The sequence below is a fragment of the Pinus tabuliformis genome, chromosome 1_2 (genome assembly GCF_031772625.1).
Source record: "Pinus tabuliformis cultivar Carrire ecotype Pingquan chromosome 1_2, CPIR1, whole genome shotgun sequence".
Classification (NCBI taxonomy): domain Eukaryota; kingdom Viridiplantae; phylum Streptophyta; class Pinopsida; order Pinales; family Pinaceae; genus Pinus; species Pinus tabuliformis.
In genome coordinates, this window is record NC_142298.1 from 1,178,394,504 (window position 1) to 1,178,419,745 (window position 25,242).

General features: G+C 37.5%; 1 pseudogene; it reads right to left on the reverse strand.

Annotated features, from left to right (window-relative positions):
* Positions 1–23,789: 23,789 nt before the first annotated feature.
* Positions 23,790–24,239, reverse strand: LOC149210428 (calmodulin pseudogene; annotated as a pseudogene).
* Between the last annotated feature and the right edge of the window lie 1,003 nt (positions 24,240–25,242).

The following is a 25,242-nucleotide window of genomic DNA, read 5'->3' on the forward strand; positions in this document are numbered from 1 at the left end:
ACACAGTCGCAGCGCGTACAGGGACGCACTGTGTTGAAATCAAAGCCTGCGTACTACTGGCAAAGCTAAGAAAAATGAAAATCTAATATAACTCTAAGATAACCCACCCAAACACACAGTCAGATAGCCAAAAACCAGAAAACAAGCGATTTTTCTCAGACCAGAATATCAAATCAAAAAGAACTCAAACACATTCATGGATTCCCCAGCGGAGTCGCCATTTTGTCACACGGAAAGAGTCGACGGTGCGGACACAACTGACCTCCCTAGAAGCCTAAGACTTTCTAGTGACAAACAAGACAAATGAGAGCAATCCTTCTCTAAATATGCATTACAATATGAGAAATCAAGTGTTTAGATCTTACCTGTAACCCAACGCTGTTGTAGTAATCCAGCTTCGTTGATCCGGATGAGCTCCTCCTTCTCTTCGAAACTTGCATTCACCAACAGTCACACAATTAAATAGCACCTGAATATCACATAAAATAAAACACATTTAACATATAGACCAAGGAGTATATGAAACAACTCATAAATAACAAATTGTTGAGAAGAATCGACTAATTTGTATTAAAGGTAACAAAAGGAACCATTACAACCTGAGCCTTGGTGTTGTGCAAGTTCCTCCCAGGGTCCACAAGAGTCTTCCTTTACTCTGATCAGCTCACCCACCTCCCAATGGAAACAAGTAAAGATGGTAATCTCTCCTCACAAGTTCTCACAAGGAACTCCTAATTCCAGCAGCATCTACCCTTAGGAATGTTCAGCTTTCAACCTCCCCTCCCTCTGGCCCAATGCATGTATTTATAGTGTTGTAGAAGAAGTTAATCAGGTCCACCATCAATGGGATGAGCCCCTCTTGATGGGATAAGTTCCTCTTCTATAGGGATACATGAACCATCTGGAGGCGCTTCATACACGTCAAAAAAGCTTCTAGAATGCTCTAGAAATGACCACAAGTAACTTTTTTAAGATGAAACTTGCGCCTTTTGACCTTTACAGGAGTACGTACCCGTCCCTTTACATACAGAGCGTACAAGTATGCAGGTATTGTGAACTTGGGTTGCGTATACGCAGGTAAGGCTGAGAGAAACTGCGTACCAGAGATAACTTGACTTTAAATGACTTTTCTCTCTTTCTTTGAGTTTGACATGGAAGGCAGAGGCATGAGACTTGCCAAGGAGGATAGTATGACAGTGGATGGAGCCATACTAACCACAAATAGTCATGGTGACATTTTTTAGTGTGACAGAAATCATTAGCTCCTTGTTTTGTACGTAAATTTTGTTAAAAATTTGTCGCGCAGCGCCAGCACGACTGTTTTAAAAATAGTCGCGCTGATGATGGCCACCTTTGATATTTTTTCCCAGACCAGCGCGGAAGTACATCACTTATCCGCGCTGATCTAGGCGTGGTCTGTGTAATTTTTATCAGTCACTGTGGACCCGATAGGGACTTCCGCGCTGACCGAGAGCGGAATAAGTTTCCAAAAAACCGCTCAAATTATCACTTCCCACCGTTAAAAAATGAAAAAAAGGCTTCAAAATAAGGCGCAAGGCAAAATGTACTTACTTGGGGTTCGCTTCTGACCGATTGGTGAACGTGGGAAGCCGAATTTCTTTCGTCAACTTTAATGTTCCAAGTCGCTCTCCAAAGGTGCAATAGTAACAATGGTGAAAATATGTGCTTTACCCCCCTATTTATGGTAAATTTTGTCTAATTAAATATTATTTTACATAAATGTGGGTTTTAACTATAAGCTTGGTCCTAATGTAGTTTTTACTATGTTTTTATATGCATTGCTTATATTATTTCGAACGGGTTTACGCGTGCAGTGTTCTGTGCAGGGTCTCAGCTGGTGGAATTTTGACAATATTATACGCACTTGGTCCCAAAACGTCGTCTTTAAGCTCTTTTCCGACAAGGAACAAGAAAAGATGGCCGAGTTTCCCTTTCAACTCATTAAAAGTAATGAGAGGTGGTCGTCTTTAAGCTTTTTTTCTGACTGTTTAAGAAACGAAAAGATTTTCGGGCCCTTGTCATTTCAGGCTCGTTCACAGTTACGAAACGATGTGATATCAATCGCTTTTTTACTTTTTCAGGTTGACATCACTAAACATGAAAAGTACTCCTCGATCGTAATGATCGGGCAGTTCTTTTGAGCATTGTTTTATATTTTTTCGGGCTCGCGAGACACAACTTTACGAAAAAGGGCCCCCCTGGAGTTTTCTTTTCTACTGTTTTTTCAAACTCTCTAAACATGAAAAGATGCCGAGTTCTTCCTTTGTCAGACTCGTTAAAACTTGATGACATCAGATTCTGTCCAAATAACAAGCATATGCTATCCCCGTCAAGCTTGTCATAAAAAAATAACTGGGGTACTCGCCAGAAATGGTGGGGAAAATGGAGTCACAATCGTTGTCGAGTCGGCAGTATGTCGCTCTTGAACATGGCACTTGTCTGCATTTGCGTATGGGTGGGAACATCTCATCTTGTCTTTACACTTGCCTATCTGGGTTTGGGTTATCGTGTTTGACCTCTCATCTGCTCATTGCCTTGTCACCATGACCTCCGCTCATTTGATGTCAAATACTGCCAAATTCACTGTCGTGCCACCGATATGTTTAAGAGAAGTTGACCTCTGTAAAGTTACAACCTCCCTCTGATGACTCTCATGATTCTGATTCACCACCATATTCTTCCTCTGTCTTGTGTCGATGATGTGGGAAACAATATGGCCCACCTTCGATCAAGGTCGCTTCCTGTCGAATTCAGCTCATTATCCAGGAAGATGATCTAGAGACTCCTTTCCAGTGCCTTAGAACCTGCATGCCTCAATGGCAGATTCTTCGTGTTCAACGCGAGGTTTTCATTATTGGCCTCCGATCGAACAATTCTACTGGTGTTCAACACCAGCTCATTGATTCACATGTCGTGGATTGTACCTATAGTACCTTGAGGGCCATTGTCATTACTGGTGGTTCCTCTCGCGTCTGTTAACAGTTTCCATTATTGACTGGTAATCAGATGATGTTCATGCATGTTCGACTTCAGCTCATGTATTCGCATGCTTGGACTTGTACTCTTTTCGGGACGGATGGATTCAAGACCCCGGACTCAGCTTACTTATGTTCGGGCTGCGTGGATTGGTTTTATGATCATTACATGACTCGTTAATGGATGGCTGCGACCATACCTGAGTCCTCATGGATGGCTGCGCCCATACCTTCATTATCATTATGGTCTCATTAGCTGGGTGGCTGCGTCCATACCACAGACCCATTTCATATGTCTTTGGATGGCTGCGCCCATGCCTCGACTACATGTAATTTGTTATCAGAGATGTCAGTTGTACTTGCGTGCAGGTTCTTCCCGGTGGTGCTCCAGTTCAGTCAGTTTCGTAAAGCATTTCACCCCTCCCACTCTCTCGGGCTTCATACTTTAGGGGGCATCTGTTACACAGTAATTTGTCACTGCCTTTACTCCAGTCTTCCTACTGTGTCATGGGTCCAAAATCATGCATGCTCATGCTCCCTGATTGCCAAATGACCCACTTTGCCAAAGTTTTGTGTATCAGCGCGACTGTTTGGAAAATAAAAGCGCTTATGAGCGCACCCAAATAGAAAGGACGCGATGTCATCGCGGAAGTACACGTGATTCCCGCGATGATCGAATTTCACAAGGAAGCGCGGCAGTTGCTATATTTTACCGCGCTAATATGACTTCTCTCGTTATGAAGAAGCGATGTCAGCGCTCCAGGGCAGTTATGCACCCGCGCTGATCCAGTTTGGGCGAGTTTGTTCTAACAGTCGGCCTTCCAGATGGCTCTAGGCCTGGTTGTTGGTCTTGGTTATGTCGCCCTCCCTTCTCTGGCATATCTGTTTCGTCATTTGAGCCACCTTCCATGGAGATAAGCTCATCTTCCCACCATTTATGGAGACTCCTTCTCCTATTTAAGCCTCCACCATTGCTATGAGCAGCTAGTTGGAAATTCTTAGTGTTTGGAGTGTTGTTGATAGTTTTGTGAGTTTGATAGATAGCTGGTGTGACAAGTGTGGGTTTGTTATAGAGCTTGAGGAAGGTTGTAAAGTGTTTTGATCTTGTGTGAGGCTTGTGAGTGAGAGAGACTTTGTATTGGGAGATCTATCTTCAAGGGTGAATGCTTGAGGAACTTGCTGGTCGGACCCTCTTGAGAAGGCTTGTGACGTCAAGACCTGGGTTATAAGCTTACTCTATTTCATATTTAATATAATCAATGATTTTCTCCTATATCTCGTATGCAATGTATTGGATAGCTCATGATTTCTTGACCTTATGAGTAGATAGTTCTTTGTTGTTATCCGATTATGTGCTTTGTTGTATTTCCTTGCTTTGTTTCAGGTTGATTACTCATTTGGAGGAGGAAACGAAAGCTGGGACAGCACAAAGGAACGTCATCGACCGCCGGTTGAGGTAGGCCTCTAATTCGAACTATTTAAGGAGAATTGTTGTTGATTTGTCTTTGTTTGTGACTAGACCCACTCTAGGGCTAGAGGGGTTGCCTCTGTCCGCAGAGGGAACACTTTCTGGTTTCACATGGTGTTTTTTGACGCATCACTGCTTGTAGTGCTCAGGAGCACGAGTATTTCAAAGATCTAGGTTTTGTACCGTGACCTGTTTATTAGCTGTGGGGATAAAAATATTATTGGCCTGTTGTAGCTTATCCTACATCATCTCACCAGTGAGTTTCTCTTTGGATACTGGTAAAATAGATGGAAACCTGTATAAGTAACATGATCAAGTATGCCATGTTTAAAAAAAAAAAAAAAAAAAAATGCCACATTTGCTAAGGATTTGCATCATTGGTGTAGCTAGATTGTGGTGGTTCTAGTTCTTCAAGACTATTGAACAAAACTTTATTTGGAAATTAAATTGCTTACAATTGTCAAATATGACTGATCATTTGAAATTCTTTAACATATGTTGTTACTTATAGGGTATTTTATAATATTGTGCAATATGGTTTTCTATGCTTTATAGCACGAGTATTTACTTGTTATGTTGATGTGTAAAGGATATGATATTCAAGTGGTTTTTATGTTGGTTTTGATGATAACATCTCAATGGTGATGGAACCCTTGCTTTGAATCATGTAAGGTTCTAATGGTGAACTGTGAAAGAGAACGCTTATTTTGGATTCTAACCACGAAAATTTTCTCAAAAGTCTAGCCCATAGAAAAAGGTGAAATGTTGTAGCGTAGCACATTTTTTATTGTGAGGCATAGTTTTTTTCCAATTATATTTCAAAATTTAAACCTGCTTGTTCTTGATGGTTTTACAAAGGTTTTTAATGACATTGTATCCTTGTTGAATTAATGCTAGGGGTGCCTTGTTGAGAATAAGGGTATATTCTATGATATTGATGTCTTTTCTTCAATGGATTTCATGCACCATGTGTTTGCATTGATGATGAAGTAAATCTGTGATTATCTTGATCTACATGGATAGCTCATTATTGGTGTTGTTTGCTCATGGGTAGCACTGCATTTTTGAACTCTTTGGATTAATGATGGAGATGATCCCTACTCGTTGCTTCATGTGATCCTATTCTTCTTCAGAAGAGGTTGGCTAAGTAGTTGATCATTGTTTTTCCACCATAGATGTAGCATTCTCTTGTTTGTGTAAGAAATTATGCCTGAATTTAGGTTCTCGCATTGTTTCATTGGTGATTGACATGTCTTCTTGCTAAAGTTGTTTTGGTTATGATCAAGTTTTGTGAAGTTTTAACAGCATTGACCCTCTCAGTTGCTTTGTGGTTAGGTGCATGTTCTAGGTCTTGAGTCAACAGGAATAGATCTTCTCTTGGTGAGGACAAACATTATCTTTTTTCTTTGGAATATGATCAAAGGATGTATGGTAACAATTTTTCTTAATGCTGACAACTTTGTTGTTTGTTTCTTTGTTTTTATGCCACCATGTTCCCTCCCAGAAAATGTTGTGCCTGGAGCCCAATAGATGCATCACTGCTCGTAGTGCTCAAGAGCACGAGTATTTCAAAGATCTAGATATTGTACCCTAACCCATATATTGGCTGTGGGGATAAAAAGATTATTGGCCTGTTGTAGCGTAGCCTGCATCATCTCACTAGTGAGTTTCTCTTTGGAGACTGGTAAAATAGATGGAAACCTGTATAAGTAACATGATCAAGTATACCATGTTAAAAAAAAATTATGTTGCCACTTTTGCTAAGGATTTGCACCATTGGTGTAGCTGGATTGTGGTGGTTCTAGTTCTTCAAGACTATTGAACAAAACTTTATTTGGAAATTAAGTTGTTTATGATTGTCAAATATGACTGATCATTTGAAATTCTTTGCCATCTATTGTTAGTAAACATCAATGTAACAAAGAATAGATCCAAGAAAAAACAAGAGAACACTTACTTTTTAAATCATTCCATCTGCCCACATCACTTCAATATCCCTGTTTTTGAGACCTATAATATTCCCAATCGAGGATAAATCTGATTCTTCAGTATCCATACCTACTTTAGCCTTACACCTTCTTGAAGACCCTTGCTGGAAAATTTGCTCTGTAATTTTGGTCTCATTTACACATTTTGGCTTCAGTTCAATTTCTTTATCATCACTAGACGGATCCTCAAAGGCCAGACCAGCCTTAGCTTTTTATCCTTTTCTCAAAGATCTCTGTTCTAAAGATAACTCTGTTCTAATACAATACTCAGGTTTTGGCTCCATTTCACAATCTTTCTCAATGTTTGAATCATTTTTTGTTTTCATACAATTCTCAAGTGATGAGATGTTTTGACACACCTTATCATCAACTGATGATTCAACAACATCAGACACTTCTAGTAGCTCTACAGCAGATTCCAGTCGAATAACAATCTCCCCAATACAATAATTGTAATCTAGGTGATCAATTAGCTCAATTGTAATTGCAGCGCTAAGTTTTTATCTAAATTCAGTGACTGCAAAAAAATAGAATGGGTGTGGATGGTTTCTAAGGTTGAAAAGTAGATGTCAATATGGTGTAATAGATGGTTATCATCATGGGAGGTAAGTTAGTGCTACTGAAATCCCTACTTGAAGCCATCCCTGTGTACTGAGTGTTTTTTTCCTTTATTCCTAAACGGGTCCTGGAACAGGTAAGAAGACTTAGTTTCAGATTCCTATGGGCTGGGGACAAACAGAAAAAAGAATATTCCTCGGGTCTCATGGAAAAGCACTGTTGTTCCTAAAAAGCTGTGAGCATGGGACATTTAAAATCTCCATTGCTTGGAAATAGCCCTAGCTACTAAATATGTCTAGAGAATTATAGAAGGGAAGGGCTTATTGAGAAAGGTGGTGAGTTGGAAGTACATACAGCCTCTGTCTGCTGAGGATTGTATAAGATCTCCAAATAAATCCTACAATAAATCTTCAATGATTTGGAAGGCAGTGGTGTTGGCCTTTCCACTGATTGGAAGAAAGTTGGTTTGAACTTTGGAAGGTTGGGGTTGGCAACAACACAAGGCAGGGGGATGATCCTTGGCTACTTATAACCCATAATCCTTCCTTATATTCTCCCTTTAAAATAAAATGCATGCTCCCATAGCCAAAACATGATCAGGCACTGATCTTGCCTTTCATCGACCACCTCAAAACATAAATCCATTTTTTTTTCCTTTTTTCTTTTCGTTTCCATGCAATAAAAGTAATTATTTTTCCACCCAGAAATTGCTTGATGTGCCATTGTTATACATTTTTCGAGCTTTCATTCCAGCAACAATGATTCCAATGCTTTATTATTTTGATCACAGCATTGCATCCCAACTTGCTCAACAAAAGGAATTCATCTTAAAAAAACCTTCTTCTTAAAAGCACTGTTGTTCCTCAGTATATATATATTATTTAGAACTATGTTGTAATTTTTGTCAGAGTTCATGTTTAGGTTCAACTGTCACTGGCTACCCTATTTTGGAAGAGACATCTTGATATAACTCTTCATTCTTTTTTTTCATCTCCATAAAAAATCTCTAGTGGATTCATAAATTTTCCTTTTATTGTGGCTGACTATTTTATGTGGTCTTGTTGGCATACCTCCTTCAAATGGTGTTATTCCTCAATCTCCCATGCACATGAAAAGCTTAGCTACCCTCAAACATCAGGTACCAATATATTGGAATTATCAATTGCAACTTCTCAGGGAAAAGACACAATTCAGACATTTTATAGATGAGTGACTTACAAGTACTGTTGTTACAGTTGGTGCATAGCAAGTTGGTGACAACAGTCTGGAAAAGTATGCAAAAAAATTCAACCTTAGGGTAATTATACAGAAACATGCAAGAAGCCTATGAGCAAATGCATACCCCATCGGTTTATCAACCTCCACCTGCCTTGGTAATGGTCTTATTGTTGAGTTTGGGTGTTTCATTTTATCTAATTTTCCTCTTCCTTTATTTATTTGTCTTGATTTTGTCCCAACCATTTGTGCAGGCACTTAAGGAATTGAAAGAGACCACAATTCTGTTGGCCGTAAGTACTGGGAATATGGATGCCCCAGTTGATGAATTAATTTTTAATGTTGATAAGGACATGGATGACCTGCTTCTCGTTGAGGTGAAAGAACAACGTTTGAGTAATTTTTTGCAATCTTTGATGGTGGTTGGCTGCCTTGCAGCAATGCCCATCATTAGAAAGATCCCAACTTCTGTGCTTTGGGGTTACTTTGCCTTCATAGCCATAGAGAGTTTGCCAGGAAATCAATTTTGGGAAAGGATATTGTTTCTTTTCACTACTCCAAGCCGTCAATACAAGTATGAACTTTATTCAAACTATGATGTGATTGAATTTAATGCTTGTAATATAGTTTTCAAAGCTGATCAATGTTGAACTGATGGTTATAGAGTACTTCAGGAGTATCATGCTACATTTCTTGAAACGGTGCCTTTCAAGACAATTTCCACTTTCACCATTTTCTAGACATGTTATTTGCTGGCATGTTTTGGTATCACATGGATGCCTATAGATGGTGTTCTCTTCCCACTACTTATCATGTTGTAACTTTTTAGTCCCAACGAGGCAGTATATCCTCCCCAAGTTTTTCAAAGGATCACATCTTCAAGAATTGGATGCAGTAGAGTATGAAGAAGCCCTTGGAATGCCATGCAATATAACAGTGAGTGCAAGACACATATCAAACAAATTTTAAAAATATTACTCAATTCTATTTCATAGCCCCTACAGCATGAACAGTAATAAATTGAACTGTAACATATATTGATTGCAAGAAGCTGGAATTTAGGGGTTCGGACTAGGAAGCATGGGGATAGGTGCAAATGATGGTGAAGTTTTGAATGAGATGATTACACAAAGTCGCGGTGAGGTCAAACACACATATAGTCCATGGATAACTAGCTCAAGTGATTGCACACCAATTCATGGATCCGAGTCTACATTAAGTCCCCAAATTACAGAAGCTAAACAAATATATAGCCCCCGTATAAGTGAGATCAGACAGACACATAGCCCTCACAGAGGGGAAAAGCATTCAGGCATTCCCCTGGTTAGTCAAGGAAAAAATATGAGTCCAAGTGCATCTAGTTTGAGGCCACATAAACCAACTTCCAATTAGGTGTTTGGAGTCTAAATCCTTGGCCAGTAATCTTTCCCTTTAGTGAGCATATCTTATGTTGAATAGTACATATTTTGTTGGCTTATCATTATTTAATCATTGTGCCATAAATCACTCAGTTGTATTTGGTGTGTCTTCACAAAGAACCTCTGTCCATCTCAGAGGACAGGGTAGACCATATAGTGCGTGTAAAAAAAATGTAATGGAAGTCGAGCTTGAAGTATTTCTGTTTTCTTGTAGCATCAAATCTATTATGTCAGTCTTGTGGTTCTATAGACCCTGGGCATGCCAAATAAGCATGCTGGTATTAAAGGGTCCTGTGAGTGGTTTGAGCTTCATAGAAAGTCATCCTTCTTCTGCCAGTTGGATCTTAACCACAAAGTTTGCAACCTTTAATGTTTCATTGAAATAAAAAATGTAGAAATTAAACTTGAAAAATGAAAGGGAAATGGTAAGGCTTACGATATTAGAACTTATGTAAATGTTTAGCCATTACCTTTAAAAACTAACCAAGGCCAATGTCAAATGATTAAGGATATGTTGAGATGGAAATATCTATTTTTCTTGACAGTAGAACATTTAGATAATGGAAATAAAGAATATGTGCATTCAAGTTAATCAGATTTATCTTGAATGGTTGGGAAGATTTGTCATTATATTTAATAATTTAAGTCTTGTAAAGAAAATTCAGATTCCACATTTTATTTTGACATATTTAATTTTCTTTGCAATCATAAAACATTACAAATTTTATTCAAAATATGTGTAGTTACTATTTCAATGTTATATATCCATGCTTTCAATGAAGTTCCTCCATGGCCCACGGGGCTTTGGATTGATGGTGAATGGGTGGGTTGTTAAGGCACTCCTTGCGATAGGTCACCGGTTCAAATCCCCTGTGGGTACTTAGGTTAGTCTTAACTAGAAAAAACAAAACAAAAAAAAATGAAGTTCCTTCATGATTTATCTCTGGTCTGTGTGGTCGATGGCAACAAACTTGAAGAAAAACAAGGAATATGAAGCCATATACAAGGAATATGAATCCTGTGTGTTACGTTAATTTATGAGCAGTTTTATGCTCTGTAATATAATCTGTGAGAAAATTGGCTACAATATTCAACAGACAGAGGACATTATGAGTTTCTAAATTTGTGCTATTATATGCTATGGATTTTCTAACCAATATCTTGAAAATGCAGTCTGCACTTGCCATCTATGCCTGAGTTCTGCAGCGGTTTGTTACTTTCAAGCCATGCCAAATGTCATATTGTTTTTTGCAACTTTAATGCAGAGAGCTAACTAGGAAGGTGTTGGGTCATTCATAGAGGATGCTTAGGCATGATTCCAGGCTTTTGAAAATAATTGTGATTTCCATCACTGTAGTCATAGCACTTGATAGAAAGATGGGATATTCATGAGTGTGAATTTATGTTTGTATGTTTACATACTTTCTCATGAATTAACTAATGCTCAGTAGTAGTAGACATTAGACAAGTATATTTTTATACTTTTGTTTTAAACTGAAACAAATGCAGGGCTAAAAGGAATGGATTGATTGCACTAGTCATCCTTCTATAACTTTCCAACATAGGCTGGAGTAAACAGACTGTAATTTGGGTAATTTTTCTAAGTGCAAACAGGAACATACTTGTGTATTGGCAGGGTGGTTACGAGGTCCCTAGAAGTGATGAATTTGAATTTTTCTTGGTTTTATATATAGATTTAGGTTTTTTCTCATGCTTTCTATGAATGACACGGGTGAATTTTATCCTACACCCACTAGGTTATCGATATGTAATTTCAGTAATTTTGATTTCAAAAGATATTTTAAAGAAAAGCAATGATTTCATTTTTGTATTCAATAAACACAATATTCTAATGGAATTCTACATTTGTGGTTTATCTATACAGATTCCATGGATAAGTATTAGTGGTGTGACATCAATTGTCCTCAAGCAGAGGCTTTAGTTTTACTCTTTTCTGGAAGCAAATACTCTCTTCCAACACTTTTGAGTTCCATGAAAAATTTGAAAGTCCTAATAGTATTCAATTATGGGCTCAAGAGAGACATAGAATTCAATTATGGGTTAAAGAGATCCACACTAAATGATCTGTCAGCCTTATCTTCACTAAGTTTAAGACTATTCACTTGGAGAGGCTACATGTGCCCTCACTTCAAGAGCATAGTAAAGTCATGTAGAACTGAGAGAAGCTATCTTTAAGATTTTAGTGAAGATTGGAAAAATGTCTGGGTTCAATAACACCCAGTCGAGCATTAAGCTTCCAATAATGCTAGATTTTAACCTGGAGCACTTTTGTGATTTGGAGGAGATGCCCCCTCATATTTGTGACACATCTTTAGTTGTGAATTGGACTATTACTAACTGTCATTTCCTTCGAAAGTTACCTGATGACTTGGGGAACCTCAAATATTTAAGAATGTTAAGGAAGGAAAGAAAGTACATTATGCTAAGTTATCTTATGCTTTTCAAGTTTTTCTTGGATATCTACAATGTTTCAGATAGGAAAGTGCATTCTGTTAATGAAAATTTGTCTTGATAAAAGGGCCCAATTTCAAATTCTAATGCTTTCAAAAAACATTGTATAACTGTAATGTTTCTAAAAGGAGAGCATATTTTTTCAATTTAAGTATCATGATCCCATATTCCAACTTATTTTTCAATAACCCATTAGCCTTTGTAGCTTTGAATAAATCCATGTCTTTTGATAAGATGCTCTTCCAAATTAGAACGTAGTTTCCTTTTGGCAATAACCACATACAATGTCTTGATTTTTTTATTGAGAAAATAGAGATTGTGAAACAAGCCTATGCCATACAAGGACTTGATTCATTGATTATGTATCAATTATGGCTCTTGATGTAACAATGTCCTGATTTTGTTGCTTGAAAATAGAGGTTATGCTTTACTACTTCACAGAATTTCTTACAATCTTTCCATAAGTATTGATTTGAAATATCAGTCACTGAGGGATGACAGTAATGACAAAGGTAATATTCCATGGTTTGAAGTTCCCCTATTACTAAATATTTAAATATATCACCACAATTTAACTATTAATTAAATGGATTATATTTGATTTGTAAACAAATCATTGCTTGATTTATAGATTTTGATTTTTTCCCTTTTTTATTCTTTTCTCAGATTTGGTATGAGATATCTTCCAAGATTTGGGTTCCCTAGTTTCCCCACCATAGCTACGAGGTTCAAATGCTATCATTAAATATTCTTGGAACGTTACAAATTTTCCAGTAAGTGTGCTTTGAAACATTGTTGTTGCTTTTCCATGGCGTTAATGCAAATAAGCACTGCAACTAGTGCCATTATTTAGATTAAGTGCTGAAATCTACGTGGTCTTTTAATGACGGAGTGGTTGTTTTCTAGTTACTAAGGCCATATGCATTTTTATCTCTTATGTTGTCTTGAGATATTCAAATTCAGAATAAGAATTGAGGTCTCGTTTCCACTGTAGATTGCAGTCAGTTTCTTGAACATAATATATAGTAGATTATCTTTTACTAATCAACTATGGAGGTGATCCCTCGCAAGAAAGGAAATTCAAAGTGACTTTGATTTCACATTGATTTGTCAAAACATCCACACAGGAAAGGAGATTCAAAGTGACATTGATTTCACACTGATTTGTCAAAATGGAGGTAAGAGAAAAGGAAACTTTGTATTCAACAATGCTCTTAATTTCATATGTACATGCATAGACATATTAGGAGAAAATATCGAAGGGTTGTCTAAGTAATATTTTCCATTCCACTACATTCTTTACAGCTTGTAAATAATAACTCGGAACAATTCATTACAATACTTGGTATTCTTTATTAATCAGTGGTTAAGATTTTGATATTGAACTGGCTAAGATTTTTCTTCCTTCTGTGAAATTGTGTGTTCTATAATGCTTCTTTTCCATTCACTATGTATAGCATATAAAGTGTGTCCAATTGAGTAGGAAGATTGGAAAGCATTTTGATTCTTGAACTATGTTACAAGGCAGAAACCCAATGGGGAAGGGTAGGTGCATCCCCACAAAGGGGTCACAAATACCAAAGTTGGTATTGGCTAGTGCCTTGAGCTAGAAAATTTCCTTTACCCTTGTATTAATAGTGAATTTGGATAGGATTCTAATATTATCTTTATAAGATTTATATCAGTTAAGATTGATGAATAAAATTCATGAGACATGAGCCAGGATGTCCTTGCAAGGTGGTTGTTGATTATTGGAAGCTATGATGGCCATTATGTCAGGCCAGGTGGTCGTACTCCCCTCATCGTGAGCACGATTGTGATCAAGATGGAAGACTTCATAGTCTATATTGAATGTTTAGCAGTGATAGTTAGTGGGCTCATTCACAAAAGATTCTATTTCACTAATCCTTTTTATAGAGTTGTCAAATTCAATTTCCAAAGGTTGTAATTACACTATAGAGTTGAGCTTTGAGAGAGTTATGATTCATAGTGTTAAGTACTTGAATGAAGGCAAGCATAGTAGAGGTATCAGACTCTATTATAAGCTTACCTACATTTTATAAGGGACTTGGTTGGCTTTTTAATAATTTTATAAACAAGTTCCATGTCATGGAAATGTGAAAAAAAAACAGTGACACTGCCACCATGTGGCTCTTGTCATATATGGTTTTATACTTTTTCAAAAAATTCTCTAAGAGTACACAATGCTAAGATTCACTAGGACTTTACAAAGTTTTATTATTTAGTGAAAGACTCGCCAAGATCTTACAAGATTTTATAATTGAGTAAAATATTCGCCATGTTTTTACAAGATAATATAATCTGGTGAGAGATTCGCCAAATATATATATATATATATATAGACATATTATATTATTGATAAAATCACCTTCCATTTTTCCTATATACCATGGAGATTCGCTCGTTTAATATACATATAAATTTAGGGGGGGTTCTTAAAATTTTCCCTATTTGTCATGCTTCATTTTCTTTACTGTAGGTTGTTAGTTCCCTGCTCATTTGTTTTTTAATAGCATTCATGAAATCTTTTCATATGCATTGCATTGGTCCTTTAATTTCAATTAGTTGATCTCTTCTACATATAGCATTACATTATGTCATTCACCGCATTTGTTGCATTCCATCATACACTTCCCTTCTCGCTTGGCACATATTCACCTCTGACCTACCCTGGAAATTCACCTATGTTGCATGCCGCTGCATGAGCCTTCATGAACCTAAAGATTTCAAACCTGTGGTGCCATGAATTTCTTTCTCACACCTTTTGCTATTACTCCAAGTACATTCCTTCGACCTCCTCACACCATTTTGTAAACCATAGGAGAGTTTCTTGGTCACCTAGCCCTAGAACTAAAATCCTAGCCCTGTGATTATGTGAATTTGCGATGGTTACGACAATGGGTAGCCCCTCTTAGAGCCAGTAATAAAATTTGCATCCTGAATATATCTCCTACAACTCTAATTTATTAATAGGGAAGATAAGAACAAATTGCTCATAGGGCACCCTAATCTATTTGAATGACCTATACCCATAACCTAAACCTAGTGCCCAGTGTAGTCTTGGTGGTTTCAATTACTTGTGTTCTTTTTCACTTGCTGACTAGAAATGAGATGTGGAAGCTTGGCATGAGGGAAAACCTAAATCATGATATCTCTTAGTTTCTGTGAAAAAAGAAACAACCTCTCATGCTCGCAAATAATTCAGGATCCCTCATCCACCCTGGCACAATGAACACCTAGAAATAAGTGCAAATGCACACTTAAAAGAAAAAGAAACCAAATAAAGGGTAAAGGATCGAGAAAGGCTTCCTGCGTAGAGAGGTAATGCAACGACTCTACCAAGGTACTGACCAAGCTCATTGGCAGCGGAGCAACATTTGTGATTTCTTGAAGTGACTCCATCGGGGCACTGTCTAGGCTACTTGAAGTGGAGAAACACTAGAAACTTACTTTTTAAATGATGAAACAACAAGCCCTCTACCCTGTTCTTTGCTTCATCATCAACTACAGTCATGTGTGAACTGTCAATGGGGTGTTACTGACTCGCAATACCTAGCCAAGGAATGACGGAAGGCATATTTTCAAAGGTCATGGCAATACAAAAGGTGCCCATAGCATCTGTTCAATATTCCCTTGCATCATTATTCGCACTCGGACTACTACAAAGGTGTTGATAGAGATACTAGATTCTACGAGTGGTTCACCAATTGTTGTAGCCGCTACAACACCACCCAAATTTTGGGCATATTCAAAATTCTAGGTACCCCACCAGTCGCCCCATAGGGTTTTGATAGGGCCCCCAACTGGTTTCTCTCCCTGAGAATTTTTCCCATCCAACTCCTTTTTGTGCGCCCACTCACCTTTCGTGCATTGCATTTGCACGCCATGTTTTATCTCAGACATATGCCTTGGGACCGCATTAGGGTTTCAAAGGTTGATGGCTTTATTAATCCGTCAAGAGCCTCATGATTTTGGAGCCCATTAGAGAAAATGTACATGCAATTTGGCTTTTCAAACGATGGATAGTTTTGAGGTTTGGGAGAAACCATAAATGGGAAAAGGTGATACCCCTCAGTGTTGACTGAATTCGCATCCCATTGAGAGAGTGTTCCCATAAACATTATCGGTCATCATGGAAGAAATTTTTGCATGTCATGGGAACCTAGGTTCTTGATTGATTCCCCATCATGGCATGCACATTAGGTTTTTTTCAAGGCTTTTGTTCCCAACCATCATAATTGTTTCAAGAGACTCGCTCTATGAGTGCATCACCCCTCAAGCATCGTGTGTGATCAAAATCGATTGTAATTAATAAATCCATGAAAGCACTGGAATGTTGAGTTGGCCTCCAAACTTAAGCATGTTTTCATCAACCAATATAAAATAACATCTTAGTTGGGTTCATTTATTATTCAGGCTCCTCAAATAAATTAGTGTATTTATTCATTTATTTTTCACACAAAAGTGTCACTATTGCGATATAGCTTATTTTTTTATCTCATCTACTCTTTCAGGATGCCCTGAAGGTACCACGAACTAGGCTACATTTGCATAAGTGGTCCCTTGGCACGACATCACTAAGGCGCTCTGATGCTAGAATTCCTTAATCACGTGGCATGGTGGATGTGTGAAATTTATAAATGGATTTTGTTTTGGATTTTGGGCCATCACAATGCACCCAAAATTTTTATTGGGGGGTCTCTTTACTCATAAACAAAAACACCCAACAAAACTAATCTCAAATGTAGGCTTGAAAGGTTTTGACAAGGAGGGAACATAAGCAGGGAAGACTGTATGGTTAATATACATACATATATCAGGCATAATGGTGGTTGTTGTATGGATATATGTTGAAACAACTCCGCCACTACCATTTTCCCTCAACCTTAATCATTATGACAAAGAGGTAAGATAGCGCTAGTCATGGGGTAATTGTTAAACTTCCTCTCGTTAAAAAAATGCACCAATATGCATCACACTCAAGGTCGTCAAAAAGTTTTAGTGATGTAATTAATGGTGGGTGGCCCAAATTATGCAGTGATATGAAACCATACCTTTAGAAGGAAAAGGTTCAGGCATCACGTTGAAGAGTTTCTTTTTTTCATTTGACCACCAGGTTTGACTCCTCAAAAGAATATCAAGCTGCCAAGGATGATCAAGAGTGGGCACGATGTAATCGATGTTCAGATTCGGCAATCACGGTTAAACTATAATGCAACATGGAATAACTTCAGAACTTCAAGACCTTGCTTGCCTATATAGCGGTAGCCTTGTTTTTTCTAAGTGAGTTAGCCGTATGGTTTAGCTAGGGCTGATTCATCTTATTGTCAATGGATCATCCTGAAGATCTTATACTTCAAAGACTTCACTCACTTGTAAATTTTCAAGTTGTCTTGATTGAAACATAACACAGATTAGCTTTCATGATCGAGGTTGAGACTTTGGCTTGACCATCACTGCAGCTGGGAAGTCGTGAAGTCACAAGAGTCAATGCTCAGAGACGAAGTTATAAATGTGACCTACGACCATGTTGCTTCTCTGAGTCGCAAGATCACAATTTTGGAGCCTTAAATAAGTGTTTGAAGTGTGATTTTTCTCCAGATGCGACTGTGCGACTAATGGTCACTAAGTCACACTCAAAGACCTCAAGTGGGCAGCCAGAAATGCATCCTACATTAAGTTGCGACCCTGCAACCTCCAATGAGTCGTAGTTCCACCAGGTCACATCATCATGTTCTTATATCTTAGGGAAGGTAGCCGAAGGATGCGACTATGTTATATCATGACTTTGCGACCTTCTGGAAGTCGCAAACTACCTCACAGATCAACTTTCCTCCCAAAGGTCACATTTTTTCAACATATCATGAGGTTGTCAAACTGCTTCAAGTCGCATTTCCAAATGTGATTGATTTGATGACTGTGAGGCTACGGGATACACACTTGGGTCATGAAGATGACATGATTTTATTTGAATAGGGTCTTCTCAAACCATTTCGATATGTTGCATGGAGTAGTGGAAAACAAGCATTATGCATTTTTTCCCTTAAAATAATGATGAGAAGATGTAGCAACCATGAGACAAATGAAATTATGAAGTAAATAAAGGACAAACAATTTCTGCCCATGGGTGCACTGGTTACAAATCATCTCTTGGATAGCATTACTGATGGAAAAGGGAGATATTATCAATGTCCAAATAACAAGGGAGTTATAGAAGGACTGTGTGACAATATTCTTGATGGATTTGTCTTTTATTCGGAACAGTGGAAGTTACATTACCAATTTTTCTTATGAAATGACATTCCCATTGACTACTGTAATATTTGGATTGTGGATGAACATATATGGCATTGAGAAGAAACCTCCATAGTCATCCAACATCAAATTCCAGGAAGTTGGCCACATGCATTAGAGTGTTGGATCTTGAAGCCTAGGAAGCTATATGCCTCTTAACATTACATTGCCTCTATAGAAGATAACAAATGCTTTGGGTCCTTCACCCTAAAACACCTCTTGATCATTGATTAGAGCACGGGGAGATATGGATGGTCCTTTCAGGAACTATTGTAAATATTTTGGAGCCTAGAGACACCCCTTAAAGATCTCATTAATTGATTGCACTGTAGCATAGGATAGGACTATCTAGGGTTCCAAAGTGTTTTTCGGTTTTTGTGATTATTATTATTTATTTATATCTTGTTACATTTATAGTGTGGTTTTGCAATTATCATTGTGTTTAACTATGGTTACTATCTTACAAGGCATAGGAGGGTGAGGACTCCGACCTATGAGGAGAGATCTAGGGTTACTTACAGGAAGACTAGCAGCTAGGATGTCCAACTAGTAAATAAGTGGTCTCAACATGGTTGATTGAGACACGATGGCATTCCATACAGCCAAGGAACCACACAATTTGGTCTTGTGCTCTGGAAACTGCCTTGGTGATAAGCATTCTAGGGTCTACAAGAACCCTCTACATCTTCTTCTCCTTTTTATGATAGTGTAAATGTTCTCCTATGATGCCAGAAATTAAGCTGAGAGAAATTAAGCATGTACTAGGAAGTAGGCATGAGAGAGTAGTGAGGAAGCTCAAGAGGCATGAAGGTAGCTTAAAGGGCACGAGGGAAGGCCAAAGGTCATGGTAGGGGAAAGGTCACTTGACCTCTATAAATATGCACTCATCCCTCACTTAAATGACTTTCATCACTTGAGTGGAGGCAGAGATAGATATATAGATAGATAGGTCACTGAGCTCTTGGTATCTAGTTAAGTGGATTGATAGTGGTTTTATGGTTGTGACATCGAGCTACGATATGAACAGCCCATGTTCCATTATTGGGTATTGACCAATTATATTATATGTATTTGAAGTTGCAGCAATATTAATAAGATTATTTTATGCTACTTTTGCACTGATTCCCATGCTCACGCATGGTGGTTGTATTAGTTGTCTGGTACCTTCAGCATATTTGTATGTGTGCTTGCATATATGCCAGATGTTATGTACTGATACATAGTAGTTGCATTTATTTTTCACTTATGAATCTGTGTTTACTTGTCCTTTTCCATGTCGATAATCTATGGTGAACTACTTTGCAATTAACCTCTAGCATGTTCCTATTTATTAAGTCCGATGGGGTTTTAGCTCACTAATCTCTCTCATCATTCATCTCTCCTTATCGTTGTTGTGACTTGCTGGCACCTCTTTCTGCAATTTGTCAATCTTGGGTTGATTTTGTTTCACTGCCTGGGCACTTAATTCTTGCCCCACCCTGGCATCTTCTCATTTGATTGCCAAGAGCAGAAAACATTCATGGTTGCAGCCAAGCCCACATATCGGATGGGGCTCCTATCCCAAACGGTGTGAGTTCTAATTTGGAATTCACACTGGGGAGACCCCTTAGTCGTTGGCGGTACATTTTGGCTTGTCAACATACTCTTTAACTCAGTGCCTTTGCCTAAAAGTTCTATTGGTGGCACTTGTTATTATATTATAAAATTTCACATGTCACTACGGAAACAAAATGTTGTGGTGAATTAATTTTATGAAATTTCATAGCTGTCAAAGATTGTGTCAATGATTTCTTTAATTTTAAAGGAGAATCCTCCTAAAATATCTCTTGAGGGAGATTTAAATCAAGTAAAGGTTGAAACATTTTTCACTAAATATAGATAAAGATGATGTAGTATCAACATGTTTGCAAATAAATACATCCAATGATGATGCAAATGATACTGATTTGGAGGAATACATTGAGGGGAAAGGAAAAACATTTTCTATGAAGAAAGGTCAACCATCCACCAATACTTTGGTTGTGTCCAACAAGCATTCTTAAGCAATGGGCACAGGAAATCTGTGAGAAGATTATCAAAAAAGGAAACTTGTTTGTTGTGGTATATCATGGAAGCATCAGGAAAAATGGCCCTAATGAGCTGGAAAAGAATTAAATTGTTTTGACTAGTTATTCCATGGAGGTTCCAAAACATCATCTTGGAGATTATGGGAAGTTAAAAGAAATCCTATCAATTCTAGTCTAATAGACTCTTTTATTCTTAAAAAGAAAAATAATTCCTCAAAGACCAAAGACTATTAGGAAGACAAATAGTAGAAAGGGAGAAGATGGCTCCTCAAGTGAACCTATTCCTCCCCCTCGTGCAAGACTGGGTCGGTTTAGGGTGGTTCTAGATGAAGCTCAGAGTATCAAGAATCATAGGACCCAAGTTGCTAGAGCATGTTGGGGTTTACCAGCTAAACAAAGGTGGTGTCTCTCTGGGACCCCAATCCAAAATTCTATTAATGATATTTTCGTCTAATTTAGGTTTCTTAAATATGATCCATATGTCGTTTATAATTATTTCATTTCCAAAACAAATTTTTTTGATTTCCAGAAATCCAATTTCAGGATACTAGAAGCTCCAAGTTGTCCTGAAGATAGTAATGCTCCAATGCAAAAAGGTACTACAATTGATGGGGCACCTATTATTACATTACCTCATAAAATGATTACCTTCCAGAAGGTTGAATTCTCTGCGAGAGAACGTGATTTTTACTAGTTGCCTAAACCTCATTCATAAGCTCAATTCAAGCTATGGGGCCAATAGGTGGTTTTGTTTAAACCCCAGGTCAGCACTGATCAGTTTGACTCTTTCGTTTTGGATGTTTCTATAAATAAATATCTTGTTGAGAGAAATTTGTGGGTATTTGTTGTTTCATGGTGGTAGATAACATCAACATGCAGAGGCTCATATGTCTCACTGAGAGAGAGATTTGTGGGTATTTGTTGTTTCAGGGTAGTAGATAACATCGATACATAGAGGCTCAAGTTTTTCTATTGGTGGAAGCTCAATTCAAGGTCTATGCTACTGCAAAAACTATGAAAAATAACATAGATATAAATATATTATTAATTTTGTTACGTCTTCATTAAGCACGTGATCATCCTCTTTTTGTTAAAAGTCACTTATCCATTTCTACCATCCTCTTTTTGTTAAAAGTCTCTTATCTGTTTCTACTTGGAGATGTTCTATAGAAGAAGTAACGAAGCTACCAAGGGAAAAATAGATTGATTTGATAAATCATTTGGAAGGTTCATTGGTTCTTTGTGGCCTCTATAATGATGCCCCTGAAGAAGCCGTTGTCACCATCTGCGGTCATGTATTTTGCAATCAGTGCATATTAGATCACCTTACTCAGTCAAACAATATCATTTTCCCTCCTCAAGGTTTCAAAAGCTATATAAATGATTATTCTTTGTTTTCTCTGGTTGCCTTAAAGCATTTCCTTATGATGATACTATCAATGATTAGATCTCTGTAAGTTTAGCAGGGGTCACTGAATTGGATTTGAAATATGATATTCCATACTTTCATTCTTCAAAGATCAAATCTACGATAGAAACTCTCCAAGCCCTCCTAAAGTTACGTAAAAGTGACTCTAGCAACAGTTATGTCAATAATATCAATAAATATTCAACTGAAACATCTGATAGTGGTAATAGTAATCAACATGCAAAGCCAAGTCTAAAGAAGTAGATTATAGAGACATAGGAGAAAGCCATAGTTTCGCCAAGTAGATGAGTATGTTGGATTTGCTTCAGGTTCCACTAAAAATGGCATGTATAAAATATATAAGGATGGACGTAACTATGTCTATAATAACATGGGATAAAGTTGTGAATGATTTCAAGACACTCCCTAAGGTGACTACTATGACAATGTCCCTGAAAGTTTCATGTTATGTTATTCTGCTTGATCTTTTGTGGAATCCAACAACTGAAGAGAAACCTACTGATAGATCACATTGAACTATACAAATTTGTCATGTAATGGTTTCCTAATTTACAATTAAATATAGTGTGGAAGATAATATTTAGCATTATTATTGTCGATGAACACGCAGTTGACATTGTAGACAATCTTATAACAACCATAACCTAAAACTAAAGTAACGTGTCATAGCTTGCACACCAAAACATTGACATCCCATCTACAATAGACAATAACACAATGATCATATCACCCATTTACCATAGAAAAATTCACATATCCAAATCAAGCCAAGACAACATGAATTCAAAGAGAGGCATTTTCCAACAGACCCATACAAAATAAATTCAACTCTGGGCCACAAGTAATTAGCACTATTAATCTTGAATGAGTAAGTGCTTGAGATTGCAAGTAATATTATAGCAGACATAACCTGAAACTGAAATAATGTGTCATAGTTGGCACTCCAGAATGTTGGCATCCCCAGTACGATACACAATACCACAATGATCATATGACCCCTGCCCCATCGACAAACCCACATAATCTTATAGCAGACATAACCTGAAATTAAAATAATGTGTCATAGCTCATACTCGAGAACATTGACATCCCTAGTACGATAGACAATACCAAAATGATCATATCACCCATGTCCCATCGAAAAACCCACAGATTCAAATCAAACTAAGACAAAATAAATTCAAGCATACACATTTTCCAACCGACCCATACAAAAACACATTCAGACAGACATACAAAATCTAAAGTCAGATTAATATGAACTAAAAGTGGTATATTCAGTCAGGGATGACCATGAGGATTCATTTCAGTGTTTCCATTTGATGGTCAGACAGTTGAGTGGAGACAAATACTTCTTCCCTCTCTTCCACGTAGGACATATAATTTGCTAGGGACATATAATTCCCTCCAGATTGACTTCTTGTCTGTGCTTGTTTGTAAACATTTTGCACAATTGGGTCCTAATAGCCTACGGACTAGAGCCTATCTTTGCACCAACAATTATCAAGCAAATCTGAAGTGCAGTCATGGACTCTTTTTTTTACTTGCAAAAAACTGAAAGTGAAATACTTTCCCTCTAGTTTCACGAGAAGATATACATTAGTTGAACAATCTTTTACAAGACAATCAACTTTTGTCTAACAAATATATCACCCAAGACAATCAAAGTGTTATAACCAAATAGAAAACTTTCCAATACAATTCCATATGGCAAGGTGTACCCAAATTTTCATCCAAAGCTGACTACTAAGGTCCTAAAAGGATCGTCCCTACAGGACACACTAACAAGATTCTAGTGACTGCACAACACCAACTTTCTTGATAAAGGAAAAAAAGACAACGTTGTTGATCTTAACGATGGAAATCACTTGGCCATCATTACTTTGACAAATTCCTCATAGTTAATTTTTCCATCACCATCGACATTGGCCTCCTGAATAATCTCATCAACTTCTCCATGAGTGAGTTTTTCCCGTAAATTTGTCATGACGTGGCATAGATCAGAAACATATATGAAACCATTATGGTCCTTGTCAAAAACCTGGAATGCTTCCTTCAACTCTTCTTAAGAATCAGTGTGCTTCACTTTCCATGCCATGAGATTTAGGAACTCGAAAAATTCAATGGTACTGTTACCATCTGCGTCAATCTTATTTATCATATCTTGCAGCTCTACTTCAATTGGGTTGTAACCCAAAGAACGCATTATTGTTCCTAGCTCCTTTGTTGTGATACATCCATCTTCATCCTCGTCAAACAAGCTGAAAGCCTCCTTGAACTCAGAGATATGTTCCGCTGTAATATTGTCCATCATTTTCACGTAATGCAAGCAGATAGACCATCAGAGAAGCTAAGAGGGTACTCTGATTGGGTTGCCCAATGTCAAGATCAAGCTTACTTTCTCCTACCAACCTTATTCCTTCTCAAAACAAAATAAGGGACGACTTGATCTATTTTTACCTTCCTTCATCTAAGTGAATTCACAGACTCACCTGCAACAAATTTCATTCTACAACATCACTCAAGAGGTCGAACCTAGTTACTTTTATGAATTAGCTCTCTAGAGATTGCCAATTGACCAACTAGAAACTGGTCGACCTCCAATCAAAGCCTATTACATTCATATACTTTTCCAATCTCAATATAAAGGGATGAATTAACCTTGAAGTGGGAACTAACTATTGCAAATAGAGTGTCACCAGCCTGACACTTATCTATTCTCCATGGAATTAGCCATAGACCACACTGAATGTTGCATTCAAGCAGAGTTAAAACAACATCCCTCTTCATAATTTCCTTGTTAATTTCCTTTTTACAAACAAGCATAGATAAGAAGTCAATCCGGAGGGAATTATAAAATTGCGCCAACTAAATTTCATAAATTCATGAATGCTTCTACATGTTTTATGAGCTTCCAAATCTATGGTCTATCACATAAACATGAAATTTGGGATAATTGATCACATAAACTCTGTTATGGGCATTTACTATACGTCCAAAAGTAATTATTCCTCTCTTGTGTCCTGTCAAAACCCATCCCAATCTACCTGATTATTGATGTGCTCTTCTGTGGTGAAGGACTTGATGATTTCTTGAATAAGAGTCGCAACATAGCCAATATCTTCCTCAAATAGGTGCTCGGCAAGTAGAAAACAATAATAGTGCAGTCTAGTAATGGAAGCGAGAAATGCGATAAGATGGAGTTGGTGGTTTTTAAAAATAATTTATACTTATTTTCATAATTTAAGGGTTTTCACCAATCATAACGGACCATATTAATCCAAAAATAGAGAATGAATAAATGGAACCGGAGCATA